This window comes from Rhinopithecus bieti, unplaced genomic scaffold, assembly GCF_001698545.2.
Source record: "Rhinopithecus bieti isolate Rb0 unplaced genomic scaffold, ASM169854v2 scaffold_29378, whole genome shotgun sequence".
NCBI lineage: Eukaryota > Metazoa > Chordata > Mammalia > Primates > Cercopithecidae > Rhinopithecus > Rhinopithecus bieti.
In genome coordinates this window covers 231071-243217 of record NW_016813019.1, presented here as the reverse complement: position 1 = coordinate 243217, position 12147 = coordinate 231071, and the positions used below count along the sequence as shown (strand labels likewise).

Here is a 12147-nt window from a genome sequence, read left to right as displayed (position 1 = left end):
ATTAATATATAATATATTCATATCTCATATATTCATATATATTCATATATTATACATGAATGTATTCACATATGTCATATAGAATGTAAAGTCATATATGAATATATCAATATAATATATTAACATATATCAATATAACATATTAATAGATTAATGACTATTATTAATGACAAATAAATATATAATATATTTATGCATATTTATATGAATAGTTATTAACAATCAAGATATACTTGTCATAAAATCATTAACATGAAATTAATAGTAATTAATCTCCATACTTCCCTATGACCTAGGAACCCCCATTCCCTCACTTTACAGATCAGGAATCTGAGGCACAGGGAGGTGAAGTAACTGATCCAGGGTCAGAGCTAGAACAAGCCTGAGCCAGGATTTGAACTCAAGTCTCCTGGCCCCAGAGCCCAAGATCCCAAGCCACGATGCCATAGAGGCTTCCTGGTCTTACAAGTTTTTGGGGGTTATCAATACAAATCTTGGAGAAAAGATACTTCCTTGAGAAAATTGGTTTGAAAACTTCTACCAAGAAACAGCTTTATGCATACTTCTGTTTAGTTGTACTTTATAAATGGTTTTATATTTGGAAAGGAGAAAGAAAATGAGAGAAAATACCAGCACCAACAGGACCAGTCTAAGGCAACTTTGTGGAGGACTCTGGTCTTCTGAAATCTCCACTCTCGCCCTTTCTCTCCCTTCAGAAGGTCCTGTCCCCACCCCCGGTCACTCTTCTTTGTGTTTAAAGACTTGCTCTTGTGAAAACTCCTAATCAATGGATCAAAAAGGAGTTATAGGAAATAAGGTTTTAGGGAAGGGCAAGAAAGGGGAAGGGAGGGGGGAAAGAAGAGACTAGGAGAGGGGAGCGCTGATGCTTATTGAGCCCCAGTAAAGGACAGACGAGGTTCCAGGGTCACCCTCATGTTTTTTTATTTGAAACTTACCTCCACCCTGTGGGATGGGCATTATTTCCCCCACTTAAAAGGTGAGGAGACTGAGGCTGAGGGGTTTGGGGGGCTTGTTTGAAGCCGCCCAGCTAGGAAGTGGCAGAACCAAGGCTCACAACTAGTCCACTGGACTTCACCCATGTTCTCACCCATCCTGTGGAGTCCACTGAGCTGCTGGAGGTGCCCAGCACGCCCTGGGAGCTGGGGGTACTGAGATGAATGCGACCCAGCCCCTAATGTCCACCAGTTCAGACCATCATTGGATGTCACTGGCCTGACATGAGGGACATTGGACCCACGTGTCAGGTGGGGCTCATGCCACTGAAGTCATAACCAGACTCCTAGTTCAAGCTGGGCCAATCCTGGCCTTTGCACTGTTGGAATATTACACATGCAGCAAAAGAACCATGTAGGAGACAGCACTCTCCACTTGTCACCATAGAAAAGCTAACAAAGGAAGGAGAGCATGTGCCATGATGAGATTTGGTGTTTTAAGTGACTCTGCCGCAGGTTAGCTGTGTGACCTCAGGCAAGTCACTTCACCTCTCTGTGCTTCAGTTTCCTCTTCTGTAAAATGGGGTTGATGCTTTGACTTAGTCTACCCACAGGGCTTCAGGGGGCTGTGAAATAACATAATGGGTGTGAAGGCAATCTGTAAACTGGAAAAGTATTTTGCTATACAGGTGATTTATTATGATCATCACAAATTTCTATCAATTACTTTCTGAATCACTCCTGTGAAGTAAACTAGTGCTGAGATCTCAGGCATCAGACTTCCAGAATTCAAGAGTGGCTTTAATCATGGGTGGCTGACTCTCCACCTGCCCCCAACCTTCATTATCAACACCTGGATGTCTCTCATTGACGAGTTCCTCTGTTGATGGGCATCTCCCTGCATTTGATAGATGAGAAAAACTAAAGTCAACTTTCCCAACTTCTTTCAGCTTACAAGTTACAGAATCCAGATCACCAGATTCACTACCGCTTTCTACACCTATTACCCTTCCCTGTGCCCTCATGCCACCAATAACACCCATAGAAAGGATCGGGACAAGAGAGGGGCTGGAGGGGGCTCCAGACTGGGCTGGCATGAAAAGGCAGTGCAGTGGCCTAGGATCAAGATCCTGAGGACCAAAGACCTCATTTACAAAAACCAAAGAGAGTCTTAAGGGAAGTTAATTGAAGTGAATGAAATACCGAAGAATTTAGCACTCAATTTGAGATACTATTTTTGGCTGAACCAAGAATGAAAAGACAAAGGAAAGTGCACCGAAATGGAAGAGAAACTAATTTGGAAGACATAATAGGGAGCACACTTCTCAAATTTCCTCTGAGCCCAGGAGACGTGATTATTCAAGAAATAATTAGATGCTATCCTAGGGGTAATAAAAACTAAAAATGAAGAGGAAAGAAATTGAAAGCTGCCAGAAAGGTCACAGGCTGCTCTCAATATTGTTTTCCTTTATAGATTTGAAGATGCAAGAATTAATTTGAAAAGGAACAATAAGGCAGTACAAAGTAATCGGAGGGGAAATTGAGCTGGGAGAATCTCAACATCTTACGCACCTGGATCACTATACTGGGAAATGCAGAGCCAGGTGGATTATGGACCTAGAGAGGGTAGGCAGTCCCTTCCTAAAATAGCTGGAGGAAGGCAAAAGAGTGTCCCCAGTGTCTCCTGCCCCAAAGCTGAACTGTCCTCTGACCTCTGGGGTCAGCTAACTTTTTTTCTGTAAAGAGCCGGATGGTGAACACTTTTAGCTTTGAGGGCCATACAGTCTTCTGTTGCAACTACTGCTGCTGTAGTGTGAAAGTGATAGTAGCCAGCATGTAATTGAATGGGTGTGGCTATGTCTAATAAATCTTTATTTACAAAAACAGGCAATGGGCCAGATTTGGCCCGCAGGACATAGCTTACTGCCTGAATTACCACAGTAACTCCCACTTGGGCTTTCTACTTGCAATCTGACTCTGCTTCCATCCACTAAAAAACATTGGCTACTAAGAAGAATCTTTAAAAAATGGAACTAATGGTAATAATGATGATGATGACAACAGTAACAACATGACAACTGCTAGCACAGAAACGCAGGGTACTTAGTAGGTGCCAGGCATGATTCTTAGCACTTACGTAGCATCTACGATCTTTACAAAAACCTTTATGAAGACAATATCATTTACAGATGGGAACTGAGGCCCAGAGAGGTAAACTAACTGACCCAAAATCACACAGCTAATGGGTGTCAGAGGCAGGATGTGAGCAACCCAGACAGTCTGGCTCCAGAGTCCATGCTCTTGGCTTATATTTTACCTTTTTTTCTTATACTTTACTTCCTAAAATATGATTGGTTCCAAATTCTTCAGGGACTTTCTACTGTTTATAGGATCAAGTCCAAATTCCTTAACTCAGCATACTAGGTCATCTGTGACTTGGTTCACCTCACCTCTCCACCCTTTTTCCAAGTCTCATTCCTGTGTATGCAGAACTGCTTGAAGAGCCCCAAATTTTCATGCCTGCATTCTTGCTACTCCCTCTGCTTGGAGGATTACCCTCTCCTGCATTCGTTAACAACTAATCTCCCTTCCAGGCTCAACCCAAGTGTCATCACCTCTAAACAGCTTTCTATGACCCTGTTGCCCATTCCAATTTGATAAGTCACTTCCTCTCTTTGGGTCTTAGTTTGCATGCCTATAAATTGGTGGAGGGTATTGAAAGGGAGAGAAAGAGTGTGTGCTGTATGACTCCATTTCTGTTGAAAACATTTAGTCTTCTTAAGTGTGAAGCACAACTCAGCTTGGTTGGGTGCCTGACAACCTGTCTTTTCAATCTGTTTCCCCAGGGACTGAGCTCTTCCCTCTGGACCTGCAGAGGAAGAAAAACTGCTTTGTGTGAGCCCAGACTCCCTAACTCCAAGAACAGTGCAATTTTCCCAATCCCATATTGAATCGAGAACTGCATTTGCCAGGATGGGCAGCTCAGTTAAGACATCCCTTCAGAATACCAACTCCTTCCGCTCTCATTCCATTCCTCCAAGGAACCTCTGACCTGTCAATTATCCCCCAAAAATCTGTTATCCCCCAATGCACTATTCAGAACTCTTTCACTCTTTGTTCCTTCCTTCATTTAAAAGTAACTTTGCTTTCTTTCACTTAGTGTGGCAGAAAAACAAATACTGCATGCTCTCATTTATACATGGAATCTGAAGTAGTCAAACTCACAGAAGCAGAGATTAGAACAGTGGTTCCTAGGCAGTAAGGGGAGGGGAAAAGCAGGGAGATGTCAGTCAAAGGGTACAAAGTTTCAGTTATGCAGGATGAATAAGTTCTAGAGATCTAATGTGCAGCAACAATGTGACTGTAGATAACAATGTGGATTGTATACTTGAAATGTGCAAACATTAGCTTGACTGTGGTGGTTATTTCACAATATATACCTATATCAAATCATCACATTGTACCCCTCAAATACGTACAATTTTAATTGTCAATTATATGTCAGTAAAGTTGGGTAGGGGGAACTTTGAATTACAGCCCAGGAGTTGCAATAGACTGATGTTCTAGGCTATGACCTTCCATCCTTCTATCCATCTCCTCTCCTTTCCATCCATCCGTTCTTCCTTTCATCTATCCTTGCACCTATCCAACTACACATCCATTCTCTTATTCATGTCATCCACTCACTAATTATAGAATTACCTGAGTGCCCACTGTAAGCCAGGCCCTGCACTAGGGTCCAGTAGACAGAGGTGACCCCAGCACACAAGAACTCACCTTTGTGGACCTCACCATATAGTAGGGAGAACAGAAAGTCCTCATTCTCCTTCCACCTATGGATCTCTCCTCCCTTGCCATTATGCACAGGAAACTCTGGGTCCTGGTTCCTGGGGATGCCCAAAGTCTTACCCCACCATCCTCATGTTCCCTCACCTCCTCCTCCTTGTGTCTCTGTTCCTCAGTGGTCTGCATTTCCTTTCTCCCCAGGGGATAACACTCTATCTCCCTGTTCAGGCTAACACTCCTCTTCCTCACCTCTGTTCTCTTGATCTCATTCGCTCTCACCTTCTGCAGTCTCTTGATTCTCCATTAATTACCATCTCCTTTCTTATTTATTTAATGTTTGTATTCAACAACTACCACCTTGGTCTGAGCCACTGGGATCTGCAGTCAAGACTATCGTAATTGCCTCCTCACTGGTCTCGCTTGCCCTCCTGGTGTCTCTTCTCAACACAAGGGTCTGCATAGAATGCCAGTCCGATATTGACACATGTCTGTTCCAAACCCTCTGGTGGACCTCCATTTCACTCAGAAAAAAAGCCAGAGTCCTTACTCTGTCCTATGAGGACCCACACACATGATCCTGACTTGCTACCTCTCTGATTCTTCCCCTAATGTTCCCCCTGACTCACCCAACCCAATCACACTTGGCTGTTTCTCAAGCACATCAAACACACATGTACCTCAGGGCCTTTGCACACAGTGCTCCCTCCACCTGGGGCACTCTTCCTCAGATCTCCCATGGCTCACTCTCTCCATTCATTCAGGACTTCCTCAAACACTCCTCATCAGTCAGGTTTTCCTGACCCCTGCCAAGGAATAGCATCCCACCCCTCCTCTGGACTTGTTCTCATGACATGCTCAGCCACTGGGCACAGAAGACATTTGTTGATTTATTTTGGCCCATTAGAATGCAAACCCCATGAAACCAGGGGTGTCGTCTGTTTTGGCTCACTGTTGTATGTCCAGCACCTGTCGCAGTTCCTGCCACAAGGTATATAATAAGCATATATTATAGAATGACTGAATGGATGCATGAATGAATAAATGTCCACCTCGCTACCAAATCTTCCCCTCATCCTTCCATCATGTCCAAAGTCTCCATTGTTTAAAACAAAATGAAACAAAAACCTTTCCTTGCCTATTGAACTTATTGTCTTTGATTTTCCTCTCAACAACAAGTCACATTTTGCAGAATTACCACAAACAACCTCATGGAGTCATGCAAAAATGAAAAGCCTTCCGTGATCCCATCACCATACATAATAACTACACATGGCTTTATTTTGTTTTTTACATAAACACCTTCTATGTGCACATAGATTTTGAGGTCCGCTTCCTCGCCTAATCATTCCCTGTACATGGTGACATTCTAGATGCAAGGTGGCTCAAGGCAGTATTTTGGAATTTTGGAATTTCTTTCATTCTGGTTCCACTTCCCAACTTTTGCCACCTCTCCCACCCTCTTTACACTCTTCAACTCAGTATTTTTTCTTTAAAATAACTCACTTTTTTATTTAGATGCAATTATTATTATTATTATTATTATTATTATTATTGACAGGGTCTCACTTTATTGCCCAGGCTGGAGTGCAGTGGTGCAATCACAGCTCACTGCAGCCTCAATCTCCTGGGCTCAAGCAATCCTCCTGCTCCTGAGTAGCTGGGACTACAGGTGTGTGCCACCACTCCCAGCTAATTGTTGTGTGTGTGTAGATGGGGTTTTGCCATGTTACCCAGGCTGTTCTTGAATTCCTGGGCTCAAGTGATCCTCCCAAAGTGCTGAGATTTACAGGCATGAGCCACTGAGCCCAGCCAGATAAAGTTATTTTTTAACTTTAAACCTTATAATACTACCAGAAGTGGGAAATTCATGTGAGTAGCGAAAATTTGAGTGTAACTATAAAATAAAATAAAACAAAATAATGTGATTAAATGCTAGATGGAGACCAGCTGTTACCTGCCAAAGGCTCTGATCTGAACCTCCTCATGCCTGTGGCTCTTTGTGAAGATCAGTCAGCTCAGTGAGTGTCTGAATACCTTGAGGACCCAGGAGCTCCAGACCACTGAGACCCTCCCACGGGAGCCATCAGGACAGAAAGACCTTGGCGATGCACTTCCATTCTCATGAGGTCCTTCTAAGGCACTGAATGCCCCTGAATTCATGGCACTTGATGTTCCACTTATGTTCCCCCAAAATGCACACTCACTTTCCAAGTGATGCATGAGCTGCCCCCTTTGGAAGGTCCTGGAATGTTGGGAAGAGAGCTAGACTTCAAGGCAACCTTCAGGGCCAGTTCTTGCCTAGTCAGTTCTTGCCTAGTTCCTGGCTTGCTCAAAATCTCAGATAAGTCACTTCTCCTCTCTGGAAGTCAGTTTCCTCATTTCTAAGAGAAGCAGCTGATTTCTGGGATTTCTGACATTTATAATCCACTGGGCATTATGCTTATTATTTTAATGATACACTTAATATTCCCCAAAATTAATATGCCATAACCCACTTAGCCCTATTAGTTGGCATTTATATTATTTCTGGTCTTTTACAGTTCTAATGTGCTTCCCCCTCTCCATAAAAGCATTTTTTTCTATTTTAAATTATTTCAGGATAAATGCCCAGAATTGGGATTTCTGGTTTAAAATATGTGGGTCTCAACCTCTATTGGCTGACGGCCCTCCCAGAGGCTTGCACCGTTTCACAGCTGCACACACAGGGCCTGGGAGGGTGCTCAGGGGACAGCCATGAGTGTGAGCATGGAATCTCTGAAACCCTGTTTAGACACATTAAGCAGTCGGAGGCTTTGGGCAAATTGTGAATTGGAGAGGAAGAACTGGTGCCCCTTCAGGCAAAGCTGTGATTAGGCTCAAAGTTCACCCCTTGAAAACTCCACTGGCCACAAACGTCCTCCCTCTTTGCGCTTCCCCCTGTCTCCCCAGTGCTCTGACACCTGGAACAAATAAAAGATTTCAGAGGAGGAACATTTTCCCCTTGTTTTCTCCTGTGGCCTGTCACTTCCACTGACTTCCCCCAATGAGGAGGCTCCCAGCCTTGGTCCCATGCATCAGGATGGAAATAAATCCAAAACTGCAGCCAACACGGCACACTGAGATCGGTTTGGATGTTTGGGAATATTTTATTCTTGGGTTCTGAGGGAGGATGTGTGCTTTTTCTAGAGCTCTCTCGCATTCATTTCTTAGATAAACAATTTCTCTGTTTCATCATACAGTGGGAAGGCTTCCTTCTGTATCACAGCGTACACTCCCATCTCCTGCATGAGCGTGGCTGCTCCCTGAGAGCAGGGATTTGTGTCTGTCTTGTTCACGGCTACATTTCTTGTGTGGAGAGCAGTGCTCGGCACATAAAAGAGGCTCTGCGCATATTTGTTGAATGAGTGGAGCACCAAAGATCCTCCGCTTTGCCTAGGGTGGACTATGGGGTCAATTGTAGGAAATGGGGTCAATCAACTTCAGTCAAGTTTTCATCCCCAAAGGGCAAGACAGTTTTCTAACAACATGGCAGCTTATGGAGAAATACGGTTTTTCTAGAATGGAGAACTTCAGGATTATCCAAGTTCAAATTCAGAATGTGAATACAGTGAGGTCTATGAGAATCATTTTTGCAGAAGATAATTAGAATATGTTTCTTTCTACACCTGGAAGGAGACACTCAATCTGAGAAGAGAAGAAAAAGGTTAAAAAGAGGGAGAGAGAGAGAGAGAGGCAAGAGGGAGAAGAGAAGGAGGAGATGAGAAGAGGAGAAGGTATTACTTGAAGGACAAATACAATAGAAGAACAAAAAGCCAAAAATGTCCAGACCTAGCTGGAAAATATTTGTTCAATAAGTCATAAAAGCACTGGGGGCAGGGAGTAGTAACTAGGTTTAAACTGATTAAACATAGGTTTATAGATGTTTTCCAGGGTGACGTGGCAAGGTTGCCCCAGACCTGGATCCTGCCCTCCAGAACCTGTAGCTGAGGAGTCACCTTCAAGAGAAGAGGTGGGCCCGGGAGGAGGAGCTGGCCTCGGGCACGGAGAACCCAAGCCAGTACCCGTCAGGACCCTGGAGAGCTCCGAGCCAGCCGAACTTTCAGTGTTCTGCACCGCACAGCAAATCTGGCCTAGTCCGGAGAGGTCTCCTTCCTCAAACCCCCTTCTGACCTTTAAAGAAAGGGAGGCCTTGCACTCTGTTGAGAACTTGTGTTATCCAAGGACACAGAGGCTACAAAATAGAATCTTGGCGTGTTGGGGCGGAAAAGGGCTGTCACTGACTTCCCTCTGAGATTCCAACCTCAAATCTGGCTACCTCACACGATCACCACCTGCAGTGGTCAAGTTATGGTTCCAAAGCTAGTCTCTAACCTCGGGGAGGAATTTAACACCAGAAAGTCTACAATGAAAGAGCTATTTAAAAAAAAAAAAAAAAAAGGAAAGAAAAAAGAAAAATAACAATAAGTGGCTCATGTTCTGTGAGTAGGGTGTGTATTTGGTGCTAGAGCCCCAGAGAAGTGAAATGAACTACACAAAGTTACTCCTAAAATGTTCAATATGATGTGGATGTGTATTCCCTCCAAATCTCAGGTTGAAATGTGCTCTCCAATGTTGGAATTGGGGCCTGGCGGGAGGTGATTGGATTACAGAGGCGGATACCTCATAAATGGTTTAGCACCATACCCCTGGTGATGAGTGAGTTCTCGCTCTGGTAGTTCATGAGAAATCTGATTGTTTAAAAGAGCATGGCACCTCCTTCACCACTTCTTGTGCCCACTCTTACCATGTCACATGCTGGCTCCCTGCTGCCTTCCACCATGATTTTGAGCTTTCTGAGGCCTCACTAGAAGCCAAGCAGATGTTGGCACAATGCTTCTCATACAGTCTCCAGAAACAGGAGTCAATTAAACCTGTTTTCTTTGTAAATTACCCAGTCCCAGGTATTCTTTTATAGTGACACAAAATGACCTACCACAATGATGCCTCACATTCTCAAGAGAAACCAGATGTGCAAAGGGTTTAGGAGCCTGTTTGACTCTAACTCCTCCTCAGAGAGCAGCAATGGATCTTTGGGGTTCCCGCAAGGTATCCCCATCTAATGGCACCAGAAGAGTGGTCCACGAAGACTCTAGGCTTTGCAGTTCTTTGTGCTTTACACTATCTTCCTTTTACTCTTTCCCCAGCAGAAAGCCTACATTGTGAAAGAGCTACTTAAAAACCAACAAATGGCTCACTGCCTGAGTAATGGTCATTGTGCTTATCATAGCTCACTGGACAACGATTGACTCCTTGCTCGTTGGAGAAAGTATGAGCTCCTTCTTGGTCCAAAATTTGCTTTGCTTCTTGCCTGGCTACAGCTTAGTTGCGTCTGGGGCTCGTCACTACATACTAGTTGACTGTGGCTACAGAGGTTGTGAGGCCCTGATGCCATAGCAAATCAAGATAGCTGGATTATGATGCCACTCTGAGGCAAGAATCACAATACAACTTAGAGAGAAAATGACTTGCTCAAGGTCAATAGCAAATATGCAAAACCCAGAGCTGTGATGGGCATGAGAAGCTGGGAAATTTGGAAGAGAGACTCAAGTCTCAAAGTAAAGCTCTCATTAGTGCCGTGTGGTACATCTCCTGAGGCCTATAGGATTCTCTTAAATGTGTTTGGCATTTGGGTTTTATATTCAGTGTACGTCATGAGAAGCATGTGATCTCTTGTTTCCAAGTGTCCCCTCACCCAGGCATGATGAAGTCAGAAATTCTACCCTTGCAGACAGCAGGGGTTTTTTGGATTGAGCATTGACCTTCTTCCTGGACCCTCCTTTGGAAGGAAACCAGTGCCTCAAAGAGGCAAGACTTCCACAGCTGACCTCTAGCCTTGGGTAGGAAATTTAACACCAACAACTGTACCCTTGGGACAGGAGTTTGCAAAGGCCCAGACAGTGGTGGTGGCTTAGTTCTATTCTCAACCTGGCCTTCTAAGACTATTGCTGCTTTGTAGTCATTATCTATGAGTGGTTTGCACCTTTGGGTGCGTATTAGAACCACTTGGGGAGCTTTTAAAAACCTCAAGACCAGGTTGAGATCTGAGAATGGACAGACTGCCTGCTCAAGTGGGTCCCTGACCCCCGAGTAGCCTAACTGGGAGACATCCCCCACTAGCTGCAGACCGACACCTCACACCTCACATGGCAGGGTACACCCCTGAGATGAAGCTTCCAGAGCAAGAATCAGACAGCAGCACTTGCTGTTCAGCAATATTCTATCTTCTGCAGCCTCTGCTGCTGATACCCAGGCAAATAGGGTCTAGAGTGGACCTCAAGCAATCTCCAACAGACCTACAGCTGAGGATCCTGAGTGTTAGAAGGAAAACTAACAAACAGAAAGGACACCCACACAAAAATCCCATCAGTACATCACCAGCATCAAAGACCAAAGGCAGATAAACCCATAAAGATGGCGGAAAAAGCAAGGCAGAAAAGCTGGAATTCAAAAAATCAGGGCTCATCTCACCCTCCAAAGGAACGCAGCTCATCGCCAGCAACGAATCAAAGCTGGAAGGAGAATGACTTTGACGAGTTGAGAGGAGAAGGCTTCAGTCGATCAAACTTCTCAGAGCTAAAGGAGGAACTACGTACCCAGCACAAAGAAACTAAATATCTTGAAAAAAGAATGGAAGAATGGATAACTAGAATAATCAATGCAGAGAAGGCCATAAACAAACTGACAGAGATAAAAACCATGACACGAGAAATACATGACAATTGCACAAGCTTCAGTAACTGACTCGATCAACTGGAAGAAAGAGTATCAATGATTGAAGATCAAATGAATGAAATGAACTGAGAAGAGAAGTCTAGAGAAAAAAAAGGAAAAAGAAATGAACAACACCTCCAAGAAATATGGGATTATGTGAAAAGACCAAATCTCCGTCTGATTGGTGTGCCTGAAAGTGAGGGGGAAATGGAACCAAGTTGGAAAACACTCTTCAGGATATCATCCAGGAGAACTTTCCCAACCTAGTAAGGCAGACCAACATTCAAATTCAGGAAATACAAAGAACGCCACAAAGCTACTCCTTGAGAAGAGCAACTCCAAGACACATAATTGTCAAATTCACCAAAGTTGAAATGAAGGAAAAAATGTTAAGGGCAGCCAGAGAGAAAGGTCAGGTTACCCACAAGGGAAGCCCATCAGACTAACAGCAGATCTCTCTGCAGAAATCCCACAAGCCAGAAGATAGTGGGGGCCAATATTCAACATTCTTAAAGAAAAGAATTTCCAACCCAGAATTTCTTATCTAACTAAACTAAGCTTCATAAACGAGGAAGAAATAAAATCCTTTACAGACAAGCAAATGCTGAGGGATTTTATCACCACCAGGCCTGCCTTACAAGAGCTCCTGAAGGAAGCACTAAATATGGAAATGAAAAAC

General features: G+C 43.9%; 1 long non-coding RNA gene across 2 annotated transcripts in view; it reads left to right on the top strand.

Annotated features, from left to right (window-relative positions):
* The window catches only part of LOC108512277 (uncharacterized), a 22663-nt gene that overhangs the window by 6427 nt on the left and 4089 nt on the right, over window positions 1-12147 (top strand). The window contains exon 3 of one of the 2 annotated variants that reach the window (XR_001880554.1): window positions 3800-3966. The exons of the other annotated variant lie outside the window; for it this stretch is intronic. This is a non-coding gene — a long non-coding RNA (uncharacterized LOC108512277). Of the gene's footprint in view, window positions 1-3799; window positions 3967-12147 lie in introns of those variants that run through there. 2 annotated transcript variants of the gene reach the window in all.